The 23,673-nt window shown below is 39.2% G+C and overlaps 1 long non-coding RNA gene across 1 annotated transcript; it reads left to right on the forward strand.

Moving 5' to 3' along the window:
- Window positions 1–17,738: 17,738 nt before the first annotated feature.
- Window positions 17,739–19,475, forward strand: LOC131231218 (uncharacterized). Its single transcript, XR_009164250.1, has 4 exons — window positions 17,739–17,809; window positions 18,574–18,652; window positions 18,751–18,888; window positions 18,964–19,475. It is a non-coding gene; the product is annotated as an uncharacterized LOC131231218 (long non-coding RNA).
- The last annotated feature ends 4,198 nt before the right edge of the window (window positions 19,476–23,673 follow it).

The raw sequence follows: 23,673 nt of genomic DNA on the forward strand, positions 1-23,673 counted from the left end.
GGAATTGCCTAACTTTTCAAGCTCAACTGTGATGTTTACATGCAATCCAAATTGCTCATAAAGTGACCCAAATGCTCATAAACTCCTTACCATGAGGATGAACTAGTTTTAATGTGATAAGGGTCATGGTTGTAATGTGATAAAGGTCATGGTTGTAATTAATAATTTGATTATTAAGGTTAATGTAATTAATAACTTGATTAATTTTAAATAATAGGAGCTGAGACCCACAATGGGGTGATCCGTTCCGTCCACCATGTTGGCCAGCTCACCGTGGTACCAAGAAGTCCTGACTTAGGTAGTGTCTACTTCCAACAAACATCACAGTGAGCTTAAAAAGTTTCAAAAGTGGGTGACACAGTCACATTATATTTTATTATGTGGCCTACACGAGGTTTGGATCAGATTGATATTTGGGCCGCCCTAGCCCTATAATGATAGGGCAAAAGTGATGGGTAGCGTGGATTATACACATATATCAATGTGGGCCCCACGAGTTGGGCCTTGCCCATGCCCAAAAAAGCTTCCGTCCGCATCACTGTCAACATTAAATACGACGTAACTTCTTATTCACTAAAAAATGTACAACTACTGTAGCAAGGATAAAGGCATTTTGGTCTAAAAAAATTACCAAAGCTTGTCAGGAGGCCACCCTCGGAATATTTGGAAGGTAGAATCTCTTTCGATAATTTGACCATACAGCGTTGCCAATAGAGTCAAAATCTCAAAGAAATATACAATATTTCACATTCAATATCTGGCCAGAGATAAGGTAAATCAAAAACTTAGGTGGGCATCACTACTATATCTGTTTATTTGTAGATCTTTATCCATTCAATGATTAGTAACATCCAATAACAAAAAGTATTGGATGCTACGCCTCCTATTTTTCACAAAATGCAGTGTGTCACCCTCCTATTGATTTTTCCTGTAGCAGCAAAAAATAAGGTACAACATTTATACAACGAATAACATTTATAAAGCGACCTGCACATTAGCAATCCTACACATGTATGAGGGTACATTGTGTGTTCCTGTTCTAAGTTTATAAAAGTAGACCCATGGTTGAGTAATCCAAACCATTGGTTTTCTTCACTATAATGTGTATGGATACACCCAGAAAATCTCCAAGACCATCCTAACTTTGACAACAATTGTCTATATTTAACGAAATTAGTGACTGAGACTGGCTTCTATGACCTTCTGATGTTGGAAATTTTAAGTGGGGTGTCCATTAACAGCAGTACCCTACACATTATAGGGTCATAGGTTCCAAGGTTTTTCAATCATTTTCACTATTTCTCTCCTCACATCAATGGTTTTTTACTTGAAAATGCCAAACGAAACACCGTTGATTCTCCCATATTGTGCACGTGTCTTCTGTTCATGCAGTCGTCAGCGTCGGACTGCATGCATGCGTCTTCATGTGATGCTTGCCCAGCCCTTCGAAATCCCTTCGGAGAAATTTGCGACTGTAGACCCCACCTTTTATCCAATGGTTTTTTTGGGCAATACAAACTTAAGTTGCAAACGTAGACCTCCACGTACTGACAGCGAAAATTGGGACGAAAATACCCCTCCTTTCATGGAAACGGATTGGGTACTCCCCCTGCCACCAGCCAATGGCGGATGGTCGGTGGTCTATGGGCCCCACCATGATGCATGCTTTTCATCCATGCTGTCCATATATTTTTCCACATCATTTTATGGTATGAGACCAAAAATGAGGTATATCTAAATCTCAAGTGTACCATTACAGGAAAGAGTGTTGATTGAGCGTCGACCATTAAAAACTTTTTAAGGGCCATAAAACTTTTTGGGGGCCCACTGTGATGTTTTTGAGAAATCCTCTCCATCTAAGTTCATTCATAGGGTCACAAAGACCTGGATGAAGAGGAAAAACAAATTTCATAATGATCCAAAACTTCTGTAACCCCTAAAAGGGTTTTAATGGTAGACGTTCAATTCCCCACTACTTTTGACAGCGTGGTCCACTTGATAGTTATATCTATCTTATTTTTCGTCTCAAGCCTTAATATGAGCTTGCCAAATAGATGGACTGTTTGGATATAACACAGACCTCATGATGGGACCCACAAAAGCAACACAAAAGAAAAAGAAGAAAAAAAAAAAAAGACGGTCGCGGCACTACTGCCGGTACGGCAGTCTGACAGATTTTTTTATTTTATATATTTTTTTTATTTTTTACGAGGAGAACTTGTTACCCCTTACATTTTTCTCTAACACATAATTATGTAAATATGTATATATAAGTATATAAAAATATTTTTCTACCTTTTAATTCATTTCTTTGTCTATTTATTCAACGAGCATATCTCCTAAACTAGAATGATTTACTTGACGTACCACATATGATTTTGAGGTAGGAGAAGCTAATTTAGCCAACCAACCTAGTTATTTTTTAAGATTCCATCGGGTCGATTTTCGAAAATCCATTTTATTCACTTCGCGGTCAATTTCAATTACTTCGCGGTCAAACATGAAATTGAACGGGGCAAAAATGAAATTGAGCGGGGCAAACATAAAATTGAGCGGGGCAAACTAGAAATTCAATGGGGCAAACATGAATTTCAGCGGGGCAAACTTGAAATTGAACGGGGCAAACTAGAAATTGAGCGGGCAAACATGAAATTGAGCCGGGCAAACATGAAATTGAGCGGGGCAAACATTAAATTGAGTGGGGAAAACTAGAAATTGAGCGGGGCAAACATGAAATTGAGTGGGGCAAACTAGAAATTCAGCGGGGCAAATTGCCCCGCTCAATTTCATGTTTACCTCGCCGAATTTCTAGTTTGCCCCGCTGAAATTCATGTTTGCCTCGTTGAATTTCTAGTTTGCCCCGCTGAATTTTATGTTTGCCCCGCTGAATTTCTAATTTGCCCCACTCAAATTCATGTTTGCCTTGCTGAATTTCTAGTTTGCCCTGCTCAATTTCATGTTTGCCCCGCTCAATTTCTAGTTTGCCTCGCTAAAATTCATGTTTGCCTCGCTGAATTTCATGTTTGTCCCGCTGAATTTCTAGTTTGCCCCGCTCAAATTCATGTTTGCCCCGTTGAATTTTTAGTTTGCCCTGCTCAATTTAATGTTTGTCCTGCTGAATTTCTAGTTTGCCCCACTCAATTTAATGTTTGCCCTACTGAATTTCATTTTTGCCCCACTCAATTTTCAATTTAATCACGAAGTGATTGAAATTGACCACGAAGTGAATGAAATGGATTTTCAACCATCAACCCGATGAAATCTTGGAGAATAACTAGGTTGGTTGGCTAAATTAGCTTCTCCCTCCCCAAAATCAAATGTGGTATGTTAAGTAAATCATTCTAGTTTAGGAGATATGCTTGTTGAATAAATAGACAAAGAAATGAATTAAAAGATGGAAAAATATGTTTATATACTTATTTACATATTTACATAATTGTGTATTAGAGAAAAATGAAAGGGTTAAAAAGTTCTCCTTGTAAAAAAATAATAATGAAAAATAAAAATAAAAAAATAAAATAATAAATCTGACCGCCGCGGCAGTCTTTGTTTTTTTTTTCTTTCTTTCTTTCTATGTTACTTTTGTGGGTCCCATCATGAGGTTGTGTTATATCCAAACCGTCCATCTATTTGGCGAGCTCATATTAAGACTTAAGACAAAAAATAAGATAGATCTAACTATCAAGTGGACTACACTATAAAAGGTAGTGGGGAATTGAACGTCTACCATTGAAACCCTTTTAGGGGTTACTGAAGTTTTGGATCATTATGAAATTTTTTTTTTTCCCCTTCATCCTGACCTTTGTGACCTTATGAATAGATTGGATGGAAAATAAATGTCATGGTGAGCCCTACAAAATTTTTAACGGTGAAAATCAATTTTTTGCTGCTATCTGTGGTGTGGTCCAGTTGATCTTTGAATATGATTTCTGTTTTTTTTTTGGATAATGCTCCGAAATGATCTCGAAATATGGATGAACGCTGTGGATATAATAAATACATAGCTATGGGGCCATGTAACTTTGATCTCTTTTGAGCCGTTCGTACAACTCTATGTTGGAGGAGCGTCAGCGCTCGTCCTAGAAAGGAAGGGAGGGGTATTTTCGTCCTTAATTTTTCTGTCCGTACGAGAAGGTCTAAGTTCGCAAGTTAAGTTTGTATTGTCTCCAAAAAACCATTGGATAAAAGGTGGGGCCTACAGTCGCAAATTTCTCATCCCTTTGTGTATAGGCCACACGCGTGTGGAGCCTTGCCATACTCATTCAGGCAAGGAATCCAACATGGCATACTTGTCCAAGATCCAAGCTTTCCATCAGGTTGGTCACACTCTCTCTGCCTTATAGCGTAAAAATAAGATCGTTTCAGTTGCCAGGTGGGCCACAGTGTAAAAAAACACACGGCAGGCTGAAACAATTGTTTCTGGCCATTCATTTATTTTGTACACTGTGGCTCACATGAAACGTCCTGATTATAGGCCAGAGGTTCTACCTACATGATATAAACTAAGATCTGGAACACCTGTGCCTTATTGTGTGTAGATGGAGAAAGATCCACATACGTGTGAATAAAGCGGCAAAATACTCTTGTTCTCGTTGCAAGAAGAAACTGTAAATTTGGGAGTATTTATATTTTATATGCACAACAGTAGACACATTAGAACGTGGATTAGGTGGTGTTGCCAACACCACCAGTAGCTGTGGTGTGTTGATTGTTGGGTGGTGTGGGTCCCAAATTGATCCATGTATTTGATAGGGAAAATGACCGTACTAGCCTCAATGTATGGTCAAATTCCCTAAAAAGATTAAACGTTCAAATATTCTATGGGTGGCCTTATGACAAGATTCTGAAAATTACTCAGTACAAAATGCCTCTTTGTTTTTAATTTTTAAAATTATTTTTTTTAGAACAACTAATGCTTTTTTTTATTATTATTTTAAAGACAATATATGTATTAAATGGAGAACGAAATTATAGTCATTCAGGTGGGTCCTAATAAAAAGGAAGTGGACCCGACCTATCATGTACAAGAAAAAACCTATACAAAACCTGGGATGAAACCGAGCCACTTAAACTACCCTGACGACAACAACAACAACAACAACAACAACAACAACAAAAAAAAAAAAAAAAAAAAAAAAAACTGTTTAACCCTGTACATGCCCACACTCCCCCAAAAAAAAGACCTAATCAAGAGGCAACGAAAACTCAGAGCCTGGCCCCCCAATTTACTTCCCTTATCGACCCCAACCCCACCTTAGCGAGGAATATAATACCTTTGACCTGAGGCGAGAGGTCATGATGGCGAAACAACCGGATCGACGATTGATTTCTGCTGCCTTCGCAAGCCATTGTGTCTGCCACCGCATTTCCTTCTCTAAAAATATGAACAAATTGAAAATTTCCCCTGTTTTTTGAGTCGATCTATCCGAGACAACCAGTATCTCCATTTCCAGCCGGGGGTGGCCGTCCCCTGCAGGAAGCTAAGCACGAGCTCCGAATCTGACTCCACCACCACTTGAATAAAACCATTGCTCAGGAAACACTCCATCCCATGAAGGATGGCTCGAAACTCGACATTTACGTTTGAACCCAGTCTAGCTGAAAACGCAAACAGGATCTAACCTCTGTCTCCCCTGCAAATGCCTCCCCCACCAGAGTTCCTTGGGTTACCTATAGCTGACCCGTCTATATTAACCTTCACCCAGCCAGGTAGGGGAGTGTGCCAGCGCACCACCGTGGAGGAGACAAAACAATCAGAAAGAGGCCTCGCTCTGCTGGAAAATTGGGCACGGATAGCACATTTGGGCTGGAGCTCTGCTTGAGACGTTGCTGAGGGAACCGGACCAGGGCCTGTCGCATGTGGCCTTCCTGCTGACGATCTGTCCCGACTGGGAATGCTATTCCTGGCTGGCGGCTCAGCCTGGATCTTACAACCTCTGATGTTGGAAAACCACCAGTTCACATTAGGGCTGAAAGTTGGGCGGGTTCAACCCGACCGATCCGTGACCTACCCGACATTGGGTTGGGATTGGGTAGAATATATCGGGTCCGATCTTAAGCTTGGGCTATACAAACACCAACCCGACAAAACTTGGGTTGGGCTCAGGTTGAGGTCTCGGGTTGCCTGACCCAACCCGAACCCGATTAGTATATAAGTTATAAATTATAATTGAATGTAGATCGTTTGTGTTGAAGGCACACTAGTGATGTCAAGTCTCATTTGTCCATGTCATTTCCAAGGACTCGAGCTAACAAGATATGCCAGATTTCTTTCTCTCAAATAGACTTCGTGCTATGCTACATGACTTCTAAAGTAGTTGTCTTATATTTTAGCTTGTTTTTTTAAAGAAAAAAGATGAAGTTCTTTATATTGAATAATCACATATATAATTAATAAAATTATAGATATAAAAAATAAACCCTATATTGAAATATAATAAACTAGTGTAATAATGAAAATATTAGCATGTATATACTCGACCAACCCGATCAACCCGACCGAGCCCGCTTGGGTTGGGCTTGGGTTGAGAATTCCTAACCCGAGATTGGGTTGGGTTGGGTTAGGGTTGAGGTATATGAACCTTGGGTTGGGTTAGGGTTGAGCACCAAATCGACCCAACGCACCCAACTTTTAGCCCTAGTTCACATTTGCGATAACGGCAGCAACTCAGGGAGGTTTGTAATCGAATACAGCTACATTCCTACTTTTCCAAATAGCCTATAGGATCAGGCAAGAGGCCACCTTGTGGGCCACGAAATTTGCCGAGTAGATAATGGGGGCGCCCCACCATTGCGCTAGCCTGTTGCCAACTGACAGGGCTTCCAATATATGAATACCGAACCTGTTACCGAAGTAGGACCATGCCGCTTCCGCAATCGAGCTATGTAAAAACAAGTGGGGAATGGATTCTATCGAATGGCTAAGAGGAGAGAAATCATAACAGCATACACATTTAGAAGCTAAGCTGATACCACGTGATTGAACTATCTCATCCACAATAGTCGCTCTCATCAGGGTCCTCCAGGCAAACAGCGAAATTCTTGGAGGGAGGTTTTCATGCCAAACCCATCTCGCCCAGCTTCTTCTAGGAAGAGGAGTTCTACATTTATTCCAAGCTGAGGATACGGTGAACTCCCCTGAGTCCGAGAAAGGCCAGAATGGATTGTGCTGACCCGCCAAAACACAAAAACCTTGTTGAAATATATAATCAATCACTGATTGTGGGAGGAAATTAAAGGAGCCGACGAAGGGAGACGGCCCTCCGAGCCCAAAACCTAAGAGGTCTTCATAGAGAGTAGATGAGATGGAATAGTGCTAGAGGCTAGACGATGAAGAGGGCTGAGCCCTGACCAATTGGAGAGCCAGAAACTACAATTCCCTTTACCCAGATTCCATTGCACAAAGGACTCAACTGCGGGAATCAAAACAAGAATCCTTAATTTCCACAAAGGCGATGCAAAAGAAGCGGGAGTGGAGAGGTCTTAAGCATATTTGGCCAACATGAACTTGGCCCAAAGGCCTCCACCAGGAGCAAATTTAATGGCCCAGGCCATCTCCAGCCGTAAGGCTACCATAGTGTCCTTCGGCCTCCTAATCCCAAGCCCCACCTCCTCCTTGGGGATTGCTATATTCTTCCAGCTTTTCCAGTGACATTTACTCTTTCCTTCTTTCTAGCCCTAAAAGAAGGAATAGAATTTCCTTTCTAGAGCAATCAGAACTTGAGACGAGATGTGGGTAGCTACCAATGAATGAATGGGGATGCTAGATAGGACGTGACACACCAAAACAACCTTGCCCACTTTTGACAAGCATCTGGCCTGCCAACCTCGAATGCGCCTATCTAGTTTATCAATGATCGGTTGGAAATCCAATATTTTTATTCTACCCGTGGCCATCGGCACTCCAAGGTAAGAGAACACTCCCGATGCTTTGGGGATGCCTAGAACAGCCTCTATAGCCCTCACTCTGGAAACCGAGAGCTTGTTGGAATGGAGGAAGGCGCTCTTTCGTAGATTTACTTTTTGGCCCGAAGCAGATTGATAAGAGTCCAAGAACTCCATCAAAGTCCTCAGCGAAGAACGGCCCCCATTTAGAAAAAGGAGGGTATCGTCAGCATACAACAGATGAGAGATTGGAGGGTAGCCTCTTCTAAGTTTATATGGCTAGATGCGGCCCTGAGAGCCCAGACGATTCAGGCCTCTACTTAACACTTCCACTACTATGATGAAGAGGCTAGGAGAGAATGGGTCGCCCTGCCGCAAGCCTCATGAAGAAGCCTGAGATCTCACCATTAATGAGAATAGAGAACTAGATATTCGCCCAACATTTTTCGAGTAAAGCAATCCACGAGGCGCTAAACCCAAAATGCTGCAAAACCCAAAATGCCCTTTGTCCTTGGTTAAGTAATTATATGTTTTTTCAGTGAATAAGAAGTTACGTCGTATACAGGACCCTTTTTTTGGGCATGGCAAGGCCAAACTCGTGGGGCCCACACTGATGTATGTGTATAATCCATGCCACCCATCCTTCTTACCATATCATTTTAGGGTTAGGGCCCAAATATCAGCTTGATCCAGTGCTCGTGTAGCCCACATTATAGAAAATAATGGTGACTGTTGAAACTTTTTAGGCTCACTGTGATGTTTGTTAGAAGTGGACACTGCTAAAGTCAGGACTTTTTAGGCCCACGGCAAGCTACCCAACAAGGTGGATGGATCAGATCACCCCATTGTGAGCCTTATGATATAGTACCAATGACTAGGTAGTAAAGGAAGTGAACACGTTCAAAATCACGATCCATGCAACATGACAACCACGACCCATATAACATGGCAACTACGACCCATATGGGCCCACATTGATGTATGTGTATAATCCATGCCGCCCATCCTTTTTGTTGTGTCATTTTAGAGGTAAGGCCCAAATATCAGCCTGATCCAACGCTCATGTGGGCCACAAAATAGAAAATAATTGTCTGTTGGAACTTTTCAAGCTCACTATGATGTTTGTTAGAAGTGGACACTGCCCAAGTCGGGACTTTTTGGGCCCACGACAAGCTGATTGACAAGGTGGATGGATTGGATCACCCCATTATGTGCATTAAGCTATAGTACTAATGGTTTGGTAGAAAAGGAAGTGAACACGTTGAAAACCACAATCTATACAACATGACATCCACGACCCATATAACATGATAACTACGACCCATACAAACCACGACCCAAATGGGCCCACATTGATGTATGTGTATAATCCATGCCTTCCAACCTTTTTGCCGTGTCATTTTAGGAGTAGGACACAAATATCAGCCTGATCCACCACTCATATGGGCCACAAAATAGAAAATAATGGTAACAGTTGAAACTTTTCAAGCTCATTGTGATGTTTGTTAAAAGTGGACACTACCCAAGTGAGGACTTTTTGAGCCCACAGCGAGCTGGCCGACAAGGTGGATGGAACGGATCACCCCATTGTAGACCTTAACTTATGGTATAAGTGGTAAGATAGTAAAGGAAGTGAACACGTGAAAACCACGATTCATTTAACATGTCAACCATAGCCAAAAAGAAGGGGAGCCATACTCATTTACATCTAATGTACCCCAAACCATTTTTATCTTAAAAAAAAATATACATCCCCTGGATGCTCTGGGCAAGCCCGCCAATCTGTCAAAAACTACGCCTAGTCCCTCAAGCTACCCAGACGGGCCAAACGGTTGCAACTGAGTAGCTCTTCCTACATATTTGTGATTGCTTGAAGTTCATATCCTAGAGTTTATTTCCTGATTCCACCCACCGATACCAGATTGCCCATGGGGGAGGATTTGTAGACCCAAAAACATTAACCACACCTTTGTTTAAGTAAAAAATGGCCCTAGCCTTGGCTGTATTATTACTGACAACCCTGTAATGATTACAGTTGAAAGATCCAAGCTGGCTGTGGTTTGATATTTTTATTACATGGTATGTTAAAAGAACTCCTTAGTATTCTAACTAAGCTGCATTTTGGGCCCTAGCCCTGAAATGACAAGGCAAAAAGGATGGGCGACATGGATTATACATATACATTAATGTTAGCCCATGTGGGTTGTGTTTTGCATGGATCGTGGTTGTCATGTTAAATGGATTGTGGTTTTCACGTATTCACTTCCTATACTATCTTGCCACTATTACCATAGCTTAAGGCCCATGATGGGATGATCCGATCCATCCACCTTGTCGGTTTGCTCGCCGTGGGCCCATAAAGTCCTGACTTGGGCATTGTCCACTTCTAACAAACTCATGGTGAGCCTGGAAAGTTTCAACAGTCACTATTATTTTCTATTATGTGGCCCACATGAGCACTGGATCAGGCTGATACTTGGACCTTAGCCCTAAATTAACAAGGCAAAAAGGATGGGCGACATGGATTATACATATACATCAATGTGGGCCCATATGGGTCGTGGTTTGCATGGGTCGTAGTTGTCATGTTATATGGATTGTGGTTGTCATGTTAAATGGATCATGATTTTCACGTGTTCACTTCCTTTACTATCTAGCCACTAGTACCATAGCTTAAGGCCCATGATGGGGTGATCCGACCCATCTACCTTGTCGGTCAACTAGCCATGGGCCTAGAAAGTCCTGACTTGGGCAATGTTCACTTTTAATAAACATCACAGTAAGCCTGGAAAGTTTCAACGGTCACCATTATTTTCTATTATGTGGCCCACACAAGCACTGGATCAGGCTGATACTTTGGCCCTATCCCTAGAATGACACGACAAAAAGGATGAGTTGCGTGGATTATATACATACATCCATATGGGCCCATTTGGATCGTGGTTTGCATGGGTCGTAGTTGTCATGTTATATGGATCGTGGTTTTTACGTGTTCACTTCCTTTACTATTTAGCCATTGGTACCATAGCTTAAGGCCCGTGATGGGGTGACCTGATCCATCCACTTTGTCGGCCAGCTCACCATGGGCCCAAAAAGTCTTAACTTGGGCTGTGTCCACTTCTAACAAACATCACAGTGAGTCTGGAAAGTTTCAACAGTCACCATTATTTTCTATTATGTGGCCCACATGAGCATTGGATGAGGCCGATATTTGGGCCCTAGCCCGAAAATGACACGGCAAAAAGGATGGGTACCATGGATTATACATATGCATCAATATGAGCCCATATGGGTCGTGGTTTGAATGGGTCGTAGTTGTCATTCTGTATGAGTCATGATTGTCATTTTATATGGGGCATTGTTGTCACATGTTCACGTCCTTTACTACCAAAATATGACTTTTATCGACGAAATATATTTTCGTAGGCAAAAGTAAACTTTTACCAACGAAATTAAATTTCGTCGGTAAAAGTCATCTTTACCTACGAAAAGTTTCGTAGGTAAAGAGTCTTTTCACTTTTTCCTCCGATTAAGACATCAAAAGTGTACTTTTGCCTACGAAGCATAATTTCATAGGTAAAAGACATCTTTACCTACGAGAAGTTCATAGGTAAAGGGTGTTTTAAAATTTTAAAATATATTAAAGATTGAAAAGTTTACTTTTACCGACGAAATTTAATTTCGTAGGTAAAAGCTATCTTCACCTATGAATCTTTTTGTAGGCAAAGGGTGTTTTTAATTCAAAATAAATGAAAATTTTATTTTTACCCACGAAATACAATTTTGTAGGTAAAAGACATCTTTACCTACGAACATGTTCGTAGGTAAAGGGTGTTTTGGTAAAAGCTATTTTCACCTACGAAACTTTTTGTAGGCAAAGGGTGTTTTCAATTCAAAATAAACGAAAAGTTTAGTTTCACCTAGGTAAAAGATGTCTTTACCTACGAAAATGTTCGTAGGTAAAGGGTGTTTTGAATATAAAAGATTACTTTTACCGACGAAATTTAATTTCGTAGGTAAAAGCTATTTTCATCTACGAAACTTTTTGTAGGTAAACAGTGTTTTCAATTCAAAATAATCGAAAAGTTTAGTTTCACCTACAAAATATAATTTCGTAGGTAAAAGCTGTCTTTACCGATGAAAATGTTCATAGATAAAGGGTGTTTTGAATTTAATCTCGAAAAGTTTACTTTTATCGACTACATATAATTGCGTAGGTAAAAGTGATAATTACCTTCTACCTGATATTTGGATCTGTTCAATTTTTAGAACCACGTCCTAGAATGGACTGGTAAAATGAATGGACGATGTAGATATAGAACACATCTTCAAGGTGGGCCCCACACAATTTGTAATGGACTATTCTACAGGGTGCAATCATGGCCATTGGAGCATCCCAACCAATTGTAGTTGCTACCAAGGATGGACTGATCGGTGTGAAAAGTCAGATGTGCAAGTGAGAAACATTCTACCTGGTGAGTTATTGGGAAGCCTGGAACCTCCAGTCTTGAGCCTTCCACAAACTCACTTGGGCAAAACTGTGAATGCTTGCAGGTGAATGTTATTGTAGATCATCGTGTTATATATGGTGTTGATTTGACTTTATTCTTGCAAACTCTAATGAAGATCATTGAGGATTCAAAAGATTTGACTTTCTAGTCTCTGCTTCAAGGTCATTGAAGTCTTTTTGAATCATTTGTTGAGATTATACCTTCCAACAAAAAAGAAAAGAAAAAAAAAGAAGCTGTGATTCAAGAAACTAGGGGCATGTGGGTGATGCAAGGTTCTATAGCTAATATGTTTGGGGCAGCTGTTTGATGGTCGAGGAATATATACAAATATGTAATCCACTTGAGTAGTAGGCTGGAATCAGAGACGTACATGATGGGACTCACCTGATGTACAACTTAGATCTTGCACCTATGGGCTACTTTGGTACAAATGGTAGTATCTTCTCTCCATTTCTTTGACAATGGATACATCTAATTTTTTAAATCTCATTCTATCATGATTCAGAGAAAATGATGGACGAAGTGGATTTTACACTTTCATCATAATTGGCCCATAATAATTCATATATTTTTGTGTTTTCTCTTTATTCATATCTTTGTGATATTATGAACATGTTGGATGTCAAATAAACATTACTATGGGCCCAAGGAAGGTATCAACGGTGGAAATCATTATTCCACACTGTTTCGTGTGGCATGGTCCACTTGAGTTTTGGATTTACTGAAAATTCAGGATCAACCCACACTGTTCATCTATTTTTCGGGATATAAATCTCAGGTGGACCACACCATGATGTACGTGTTTAATCCATGTCGTCCCCATGAGGTCAAGTTGTGTGGGCCCCACCATGACGTGTGTCAAACATCAACACCATGCATTTGATTGATCACCTTTAAATTATGGGATATCCCAAAAATCAACCGTATACGGAACTCCGGTGGGCCATACCATCTAAAATCATGTGAAGACATGCCTAAAATATATAAAAGCACTTAGTGGGCCCCACCTGAAATTTGGATGCGTCTGAAACTTGGTATGACCTCTCATCCAAGTGGCACACCCATAATGGATGGTCTGGATTTGCTGACCACATCTCTGTGGGCCCAAAAAATAATTATGAATGTTTTAATGGAGGGTAACCCCTCTCAACTTTTGTATGTGGTGTGGCCCATACAAGTCATAGATTAATTTGATTTTTAATCCCTGGGCCCACCATGGGATGATGCATCTGACTGATGGGGTAGATGTTTGACACGCATCATGGTGGGGCCCAAAGAGCCATACCAGACCCCGGCCCAAATTTGGGCGCGCTCTCAAAACAGACGCCCGCCCAAATCAAAACAGACGCCCGCCCAATAAAAAACCCCAAATCTCTCTCTCTCTCTCTCTCTCTCTCTCTCTCTCTCTCGTGTGCATCTGGGACTACTGGTTTTCCTCTTCGTTGCTAGATTGAGAGGCGCCATTGCAAGAACTTCAAGAAAAAACAAGGTATATGCTTCTTTCTGACATTTACTACTACCATTGGATTTTCTGTTTTAGATTAGTTTTCTTCTTGAAATACATGCGACAACAATTTATCTCCCTGCCATTCTCAAGGTTCCATTTTGGATCTGTTTCCATCTTGTAACTTAAACATCAGTATTGCAGTATTTACATTAGATCTGTTTCCATTACGCATAAATCCATCGATCTTTGGAAGAAGTTGATCTCTAATCATGGTAGGGGAGATGAGACAAACTTGCAAAATGACAAAAATCAAAGAGGTTTCCATAGCATTCATAGAGCTTGAGCGATGCCCGAGTCTACAAGGGCCTGTCTAGAAGCCTGGTAAATAAGATTGTCAGTGGAGAAGGGCTTAGAAGTTATCGAGGTTATCCATGCTAGCAAGGTTGTCGGCTATATGGAAAGAACAAATCAACATAATGTTTTTCATGGGCCGTTTCTGCAAAAGCATTCGTGGGGTGTTGCCAAGTTGAGATATAGGGAGTTCAGTGGAAAGGCTCTAGAGTATTAAAGGAAATCACAGAGAGGGTTGAGCGTAAATTATTAACTTGGAAGCAAATCCTTGCATCTACTTCATGTCTTTGTTTAAGATGCAATGTTCCTTCCTTAGTAGACAAGAAGGCATTGAAGAAACTTTCTTGGTGAGGGTTAGGGATATGGCTCGTTTTGGGAAATGCCTTCAGAGAATTAGAAGCTTGGAAGTAGCAAGGGATTAGGATTGTGAATGGCCATTAGAGGCAGGATTCAGGTGTATACGGACTAACAACAGTGGTTGTAAAGAAACTCGAGAAGAAGAATGGGTCTGGGGTGGATTGAGGAAATAGAAAAGGTTCTAGGAGGATCTTTGACAAGAAACAGAGAGAGAGAGAGAGAGAGAGAGAGAGAGAGAGAGAGAGAGAGAGAGAGAGAGAGAGAGAGAGAGAGAGAGAGAGAGAGAGAGAGAGAGAGAGAGAGAGAGAGAGAGAGAGAGAGAGAGAGAGAGAGAGAGAGAGAGAGAGAGAGAGAGAGAGAGAGAGAGAGAGAGAAAAGAAAGAGAAAGAAGAAGAAGAAGAAGAAGAAGCTAAAATGCAAAGTTACAGACACAGGTAGTGGGGATACAAGCCACATTGATGGAAGTCTAGGACATGACTACAGATAGGATTACCCTTCTAGTACTTCCATACAATTGCAGGGAAATTTTAATCAAGAGAAGGGCTTAATGAGGCTAAGCCACATTGATGTTTTTGTCTTTGATTTTTTTTTTTCTCTTGATAATGAGGCTAAAAAGACAAAAACATCAAAAGAAAATTGCAATGGCAGCTCCTTGATTCCCATCAAACTAGCCCAAAACCCACAAAGGCACTTAGGCCCATAGCTCAAATGATAACCTTCCTCTAAACTTTTTGGAGCAGATCTGCAGTTTGAAAGATCAGAGGTTTTAAATGGTAATTGAAGGCTTGAAACAGCAAATTCCCAATAAAACTGTTTACTATTAGCAAAAAATCAAATTAGATGTGGTTTAGTGAACACTTTAGATTAGTGAAAACTCAACATCTATATGGATTTCTCAATTAAATGAAACACATCTATGCTTAAAAGGAAAAGGACCCAACTAGCTAAACCCCCAAAAGAAAAACTGTTTATTATTAGCAAAAAAAATCTAATTAGAAGAGGTTTATCAAACGATTTAGGATTAGCAAATTTCAAAATCTATATGGATTTGTCAATTAAATGAAAGATATATGGAAAAAAAAAAAACCTTGTATAAGATGAGATAATACAGCTAAACTCCAATAGAACTTTTTTACCATTAGAACAAACCTAATTAGAGGCAGTTTGTTGAACGATTTATGATAAAAGAAAATTCAACATCTATCTGGATTTCTCAATTAAATGAAACATATACATAAAGGAAAAAGACCCACCTTGTATAAGATGAGATATGAATTGTAATGTGAGGATTTTCAAGCACAGAATCTAGAAAAACTAGGTTCTATGCAAGAAGGAAAATACCCTGTTTTCTTTGATTGAAAACAAGGCCAAAGCATCTATCTGTTCAAAAGAGAAAAGCCAAAAAAATAAAAAATCAAAGCAGTACAGCATCCAGTACTTTCATAGCAACACAGAATAAAAGGGGAAAAGGAAAACTCCTTTTACCAGTCTTTCATCTCTTGGAAAATGGAGCTCAAAAACAATCTTTTAAAACAAGGCAAACCACTTTGTAGTAATAAGAATCCAATCTAGAAAACATCACTACAAAACCAGAAAAATCCACCTCTAAACTGCAAAAGCTTCATGTCTCATGGCAGAAACAAGGTAGCAATAAGTATTTACAAATCAGTCAAATATAACTAGAAAGAACAAAATGCAGAAACAAACAGCATCATTGTAAATGGCACTTTGAAATGATTCAACAAACTCTTCAATTGTAAGTGTGCACCACTTGTAACGTGTGAGGATTGCTAGCCTTCCATTTGGTAGATCCCACTGGGTCAATGGCCTGACCCAGCCAAGCGATGACAACAAGGATGGCTGCGATCTTTGGCCTGCAGTCCGGGCTGGCTTGGGACTAGGTTCTTTACCTCATGTGCTCTCTTTAACTTAAGTTCATCATGGCCCGCATTGGCCCAGCTGAACCCATTTGTTACCCTACAATACACCATCTTGAGATGGTAACATGACATTTCCACAAGGGTTGGGCTTTCCAGATATGTATGTATGTATGTATGTATGTTTAAACAAAATTAAAACTCACCTTGCTCCCTTGATTCCATACATATACACACATGCATATATGTATATACATACATATGTTTAAACAAAATTAAAACTCACCTTGCTCCCTTGATTCCATACATATACACACATGCATATATGTATATCTGTATATACCTAAGATGTATGTGTATGTATGTATGTATGTATGTACACAAACCTATGTGGCGATTGTGGGTTTTCTTTAGTTTAAACATTTTCTATTTTACTATCCAGAAAACGTTTTTGCCCATGATTACTCTTATTATATGTGATCACAAAATCTGTCACTTGTGTAGAACATCCAAAAATCAGCAGGGTCCACCAACAGGTGTTGCCTATCTAAGTAAATAGGTCAACCTGATTTTTACAGCAGGTGATATTTGGTGGGGTCCATCTTTTCATAGGTGGGATGTTAGCAAACATGACAGGTTGGTGGGAAGGAGGGGACTGTGTGAATCATTTCTCCTATTCATTATGAAGGGAAAAAAAAATCATTCACTAAGTTAGGAATTGTGTATGGTATAGATCCAGGGACTTGCGCTTCTCATTTACGGTTTCTTAAATTTTGTAGCTTTAAATGTTCTAATCATGCATTTGCTTACACCATTGAAAAAAAGAATCATGTGTTTGCATACAAGGCGAGGGTGATTTATAGCTTGTGGACATGCTCTTGCTTCTTCTCATTTAGGCACACATACGCACATCCATCCATATATCCATATACATATGGATGGATATAGCAAATGAATGTAATTTGAGAGCGAGTGATATGTATCAATTTTCAAGAGGCAAAACTAGGTTTTTGAGATGATTTTATTTGTTTCTGTTTTTATGTTTACGTTTGTTGATTATTTTTCCATGAATTTGGTACCTCAATAAGTAAAAAAACAAACAGAAGCCATGACCTGATTAACTTTTCTGAATTTTGCAAATTTTAGAAAATATATGAGAAGGTTTTCGCTAGTTCTGATATTTTTCTCTTATCATTTGATTATTTAGTTATTGTCTTTTGAAAGACAGCTTTTTCTCTTGTTATTTGATTGGATAGTTCCATCTTTTTTCAAAGCATAAACTGTCAGATTGATTTTCTTTTATCCTTACTGTAGGTATGATGGCCAACGAGCTCAGATTTTGTGCTCTTGCATCCCCCATGTGGGCTGGATGAATCACCATGGTAATAGAGATGGTGGAAAAAAAGGAAGTAGTAGTCTAGCCTGTTTTGAGCCTCAATTCTTATATGATCTTCATGCCTTGAGTTTGTGCTAGTGTGGCTCATGGTTCAGTTATCCAAACCACTAATATGATGGGTTTCGCTGTTGATGACCCACACACCAAAGTTCCTCAAGATTGAAATATTCCAACCCTTCAATACCCAGCCAAGAAGTACACATTTAAGAAAGAAAAAATAGTGATAGTTCGAACTCAATAGAAAACTGGCCAAATATCAATGACTAGGATCTGGCAATCTTGGCTTCTTTTTTTTTTTTTTTTTTGAGTGCATCACATCAACAATTTAAACCACTGAACCATGTAGTTTGGCATGCTCAAAACTTGTGGCAGTGACAGATGTTGATAAGCCTTCATACTTCTTTGTCATTTTACGTCTGCTTATTTATAACATGTGGGCTTTTCTCTAGATTGGTCATAACATGTTCTAGTAGAGGAACCTAGTTCAAATGATGCTGGTTCTTTAGTTCTCATTTTTGGTCCCTTAGTTATTGGACCTTATCATAAAAGCTACCTTCTCCTATGGTCCATCTGCTTTGTATTATTTCCTGTCAGAGGAGGAAATGGAGATCCTTCTACTAGAAACTGCAGATTTTACTGTAGATTTCACTGGCGCAAAGCTGCAAAATATATTTTAGTTACTTCCTAATGAATTGTTTCTATTTTCCCATTAGGAGATTTTTTTAAAACTATCTTGCAACTGATTGGTAGGAATGAACCTGGAATTTTAACTGCTAGAAAGGATTTAGACTACATTGGATGAGAAGAACTGTTGGAAGCCTTGAAGAGGGTAGGTGTTTTGTTTTGTTTTTTAACCACTTACATGGATAATTATAGTGTTTCACTAATTCATCTGTGTACACATGTTCTCAATCTACCCACTTGCAGCAAAAGGGTACGTTTGAAACCGGTCAAGAAGATAGTACTGAAATTCTGGAGGAGTTAAAGCTGAGGTTGGCATACAGGGAAGCAGCTGTGGCTGTTCTTGCATGCTACAATCCAAATCCTCACCGTCCTTTCACTGAGGTCAATGCTAGAATGATTTCTTCATCAGTCGATAATTTGTTTCAAGATCAGAGGCTTATCTGGAATTTGTTGCAGACTAATATTCGTTCCATTCGCAGCAAGCCAAATATGCGTTATGTTGAGACTACCGGAAGGTTTTTTTGAGAAAGTTAGATTATGTAGAATCTATAGTCCGTGCATGTGCCCGTAAGTCTTATATCTCTCTTTCCTTTAATTACTCTTTTTTTTTTTTTTTTTGTCCTTGTGCCAAATAGTTCACTGTTCAGGTGCATAAGCCAATCAAATTATCATTGGCTTATGGATCTAGTGCATGCATGTCACATGTGCAGTAATGACATGGGGCATGGTACCTCCCATGCCTCCAATGGCACTGGATCTAGTCCCTTTCTGGTTACTTGAGTGTGAATTTCACACAATTTTGCTTGGTGCACTCCATCTTGACTCAGGTGTTTATTGTCTCATTTGAATTTTCTGTTATCTGTAGAGTTTTTTAGCGGTACTGGGTCCGAATGGAAGTGGTAAAAGCAACGTCATAGATGCAATGCCCTTTGTATTTGGGAAACGAGCTAAGCAGGTAAGCTCCATTTATATATGGGAATCTAATCTGGGTCATAGATGCAATGCTCTTTATATTGATTTGTTGCAAAACTTTCGTAATTCCTTGTGACATTTTTAAATTTTAATGTTATCCATGTCATTGATATAAGAATGTGAACCTTTCATCCACGACTAAAGTTTTTCCTTTATATAGCAATATCACAACCCTTTGAACAATGACTCTTTTACATTTAGTCTCTATTTTTTTTTTCTTTTTGTTGATTGTCCTATTGATGATCGATTGCAAGTAATATATAGCCAATGGTCCTGCGTGCAATGGGAAGAAGTCCGCTGTTATTTTTTAATGGAGAAGAGCAGTAATATTGGTCTTCATTTTTTGAATTGGTAAAAGTTTCCTACATTTTGAGGTTTTAGGAGTTTAAACTAACACCCTTTTATTTTCTTTCGTATTGATTTTTGGGGATGGATTTGCCATTGCAGCTGGAGGTAACCAAAATTTACATCTTCATTTTTGGTTATACACCGGTTTGGGTATATGTTTTAGGTTATGAGATATATATATATATATATATATATATATATAAAATTCTTTAAGTGGAACTTTTGAGAGGGTGATAGGACCTGCCAAGGCTAGTGATGGATCTGGCAAGAAGGATGTGGTCGCAGTGTAGCCTGGCCCTAGCAACTAGGTGGAATTGAATAGACCCTTATGATTTATTATTATTTATTTATTATCATGTTCACATCACATGGTTATAGTAGATTTGAGTGTTATTTGCATGAGCTTATCATAATGTCATAATGTCTTTTGATTGTTTCTATGGTAAATGAATTTGCTAGATTGCTCATCAGGGTTCTTTTACTCAAGGAATGAGCTATATGCATTCCCAGGTAAAGATTTCATCTCAATATCACTTGCTTACTGAAAATATAAATCTTGAAATTTGATATTGTATATACTATTCAGTAGCATTTTTGTATGAATGCAAACCTTTTTTCTTCAACGGGCCTAAAGATTTGATTTTGTAGGAAGCCAAATCCTTGGAGAAAGATTCTATTTGTCACATTTGGGCATGGGAAATGTGATTCTGTTGAATCCAGAAAATTTGTTTGGATACTGGGAAAGAATTGAAAGGAATTCTATGGTGTAGGTACCTATTTATAAAAAAAAATTCAAAGAAGTGAATGATTAGATTTTATGTTTTTCGGGTGATGTTAGAGTTGGCATAGTATTTCATAAGGAATGGTTAGATTTTATGTCTGATAAAGGGTTTCCTAAGAAAACTTGGAAGTGTACGTTGATATGCAGAGCTGGCTAGTTGTAGAATTGCTACTGAAATGCAAAAGAATTCACTGTTAAAACAGGGGACAATAGGAAAGCAACAAAAACTGTGATCCTCGCCAGCGTGACAGCATTTATAGGGGTGGCCATCTTGGGTTCAAGCTTATACTACTGTAAATGGGGCAAGAAGAGCACAACGAGGTAAACTTTTACCTGAGAATCACAAAATCCTGGACATTCTTAGGCCTTATTTGGTAGACACTTAAAAATGATTTGATCTCATTTTAATTAACAATAATTATGTAAACTTCTACCTGAGGATTTAGTTATCCTTTAAAAAAAAATAAAAATAATAACCAAGGATATTTTTTGTAGCTTCAATGTAATCTTTCTTGTTTTTAACAAAATGATTAACGGACGACATTCTCTTCTATTCTATCAAGCTGTTCATGCATATGAATCTCCTTGTACACATTCTTCTTATAATCTCTTAACCTACCAATGTATCGTCATTTTTTTAATTTCTCTCTGCTTTTCTTTTTCTTTTAGTTTATGTTTGGATGGATCTACGTAGTTTGGGTTTAGATGGATGTGAATGTGAATACGATGAAATATGTTATATAACAGGTGTATACTAGGAAGAGTATGATGAAATATATACGAGGAATTTTTGGTGAAAGAGACTTTTACCTACGGAATATTTCGTAGGTAGAAGTTTAGGTAGAGATTTTGAAAATATTTTTACCTACGAACATGTTAGTAGGTAAAGGTTTTGTAAATATTGTTTGCTACGAAAATATTCGTAGGTACATATTTTGAAAATATTTTTACCTACGAAAATGTTAGCAGGTAAAAGTTTTGTAAATATTTTTTATCTACGAAAATCTTTGTAGGTAAATGGTTTGCAAATATTTTTACCTACGAAAATTTTCGTAGGTAAAAGTTTTGACAAATATTTTTACCTACGAGAACATTCATAGGTGAAAGTTTTGTAAATATTTTTAGCTACGAAAATACTCGTAGGTAAAAAGATTTGTCAATTATTTTCCCCATGAAAATTTTTGTAGGTAAAAGTGTCTTTTCTTTCAGTGTTTTTAGCTACGAAAACGTTCGTAGGTAAAAGTCTTAACACTTTGTAGGTAAAAGTCTCAACAAAGTTTTTAATTTCGTTGGTAAAAGTCTTACCATTGCCGACGATGACATTTTTTCGTCGGTAAAAGTCTTTAGCCACGGCTTTTTACCAACGAATTTACTGACGAAATATTTCGTAGGTAAAACTCTTTGCCTACGAAATAATATCATTTACCTACAAAATGTTTCGTAGGTAAAAGTGAAATTTCTTGTAGTCATTTTATATGGGGCATTGTTGTCACATGTTCACGTCCTTTACTACCAAATGAAATGTTAGCCATTGATACCATATCCTAAGGCCCACAATGGGTTGATCCGTTCCATCCACCTCATCGGACAGCTCGCCGTGGGCGCAAAAAGTACCTCCATGTGCAGTGTCCACTTCTAACAAACACCACAGTGTGCGTGGAAAGTATCAAAAGTGGGTGACACAATTACCATTATTTTTTATTATGTGGCCCACACTAGCTCTGGATCAGGCTGATATTTGGGCCCTAGCCCTAAAATGACATGGTAAGAAGGATGGGTGGCATGGATTATACACATACATCAATATGGGCCCCACGAGTTGGGCCTTGTCACGCCAAAAAAAAGGGTCCCATACACATCGTTAAATACGGCGTAACTTCTTATTCACTGAAAAACCGTACAACTACTGAACCAAAGACAAAGGGCATTTTGGTCCTAGTAATTTTCATAAGCTTGTCAGAAGGCCACCCTTGGAATAATTGAAAGGGTTAATTTATTTTAGGGAATTTGAACATGCATCCAAGCTAGTATACGGTCAATTTCCCTATTCAATATCCACGCAGCCCATCCAGTTTTTCAGCTCCTTTTGGGACATGAACACAAAAATAAGTAAATTTTGAAGCTCAAGTAGACCACACCACGTGAAGCAGGGTGGATAATGACACCTAGTGTTAAAATCTTTCCAGGGCTTACTGTAATATTTATTTGCCATCCTACTGATGAGATCACCAAGACCTAAACAAAGGGAACACACAAATATCATCCTAATTCAAACTTTTGTGGTTTCTGAGAAGTTTTTAGGGGTGAGCGTTCGATTACCATTATTTCCCATGATGTGGTCCACCTGAGATTTGGATCTGCATCATTTTTGGGATGTCATACCCTAGAATAAGCTAGAGAAATGGATGAACGGGGTGGATAAACACACATCATGATAGGGCTCACACACGACGTAGGTGCTGTGTGCTAGACTACACAATCCGAGTCCTTTTTTTTCCCCACTTGAAGCCCCAGCCCTTCCTTGTCAAAAAATGATAATGGGGTATTTTGGGCATGAGACAAAATATTAAGGAACATTCTCCTTCTATTTTCTTCCATTTGAAAATTCCGTCCACCACCCCACGAGCATGTATAAATAATTATCCTCACAGCCTCATATTCATCATAACAAAAGCTTCTTAGCTTTCTTTCAATCAAGTTTCCAACCACCCCCACCTCTCTCTCTCTCTCTCTACCCCATTGCTAGGATGGACCAGGTGATGAGATTGGCGGGCCAGAACGCGTTGGTTATCTTCAGCAACAGCTCATGTTGCATGTGCCACTCCATCAAGAGGCTCTTCAGTGAGCTTGGTACCCACGCAACTGTTTATGAGCTCGACCAGGACTCCAGGGAAAAAGAAACCGAGAAGGCATTGGTCAGGCTACTAGGTCGCAGCTCATGACCTCTACCGGCTGTGTTCATAGGAGGTAAGCTGGTAGGCTCTTCCAATGAGATGTCTCTTCACCTCAAGGCCGACCCCACTCGAGCAAGCAAGAGCCATCTCATAATGCTCCTCAAAGATGCA

The sequence above is a fragment of the Magnolia sinica genome, chromosome 17 (assembly GCF_029962835.1).
Source record: "Magnolia sinica isolate HGM2019 chromosome 17, MsV1, whole genome shotgun sequence".
Classification (NCBI taxonomy): domain Eukaryota; kingdom Viridiplantae; phylum Streptophyta; class Magnoliopsida; order Magnoliales; family Magnoliaceae; genus Magnolia; species Magnolia sinica.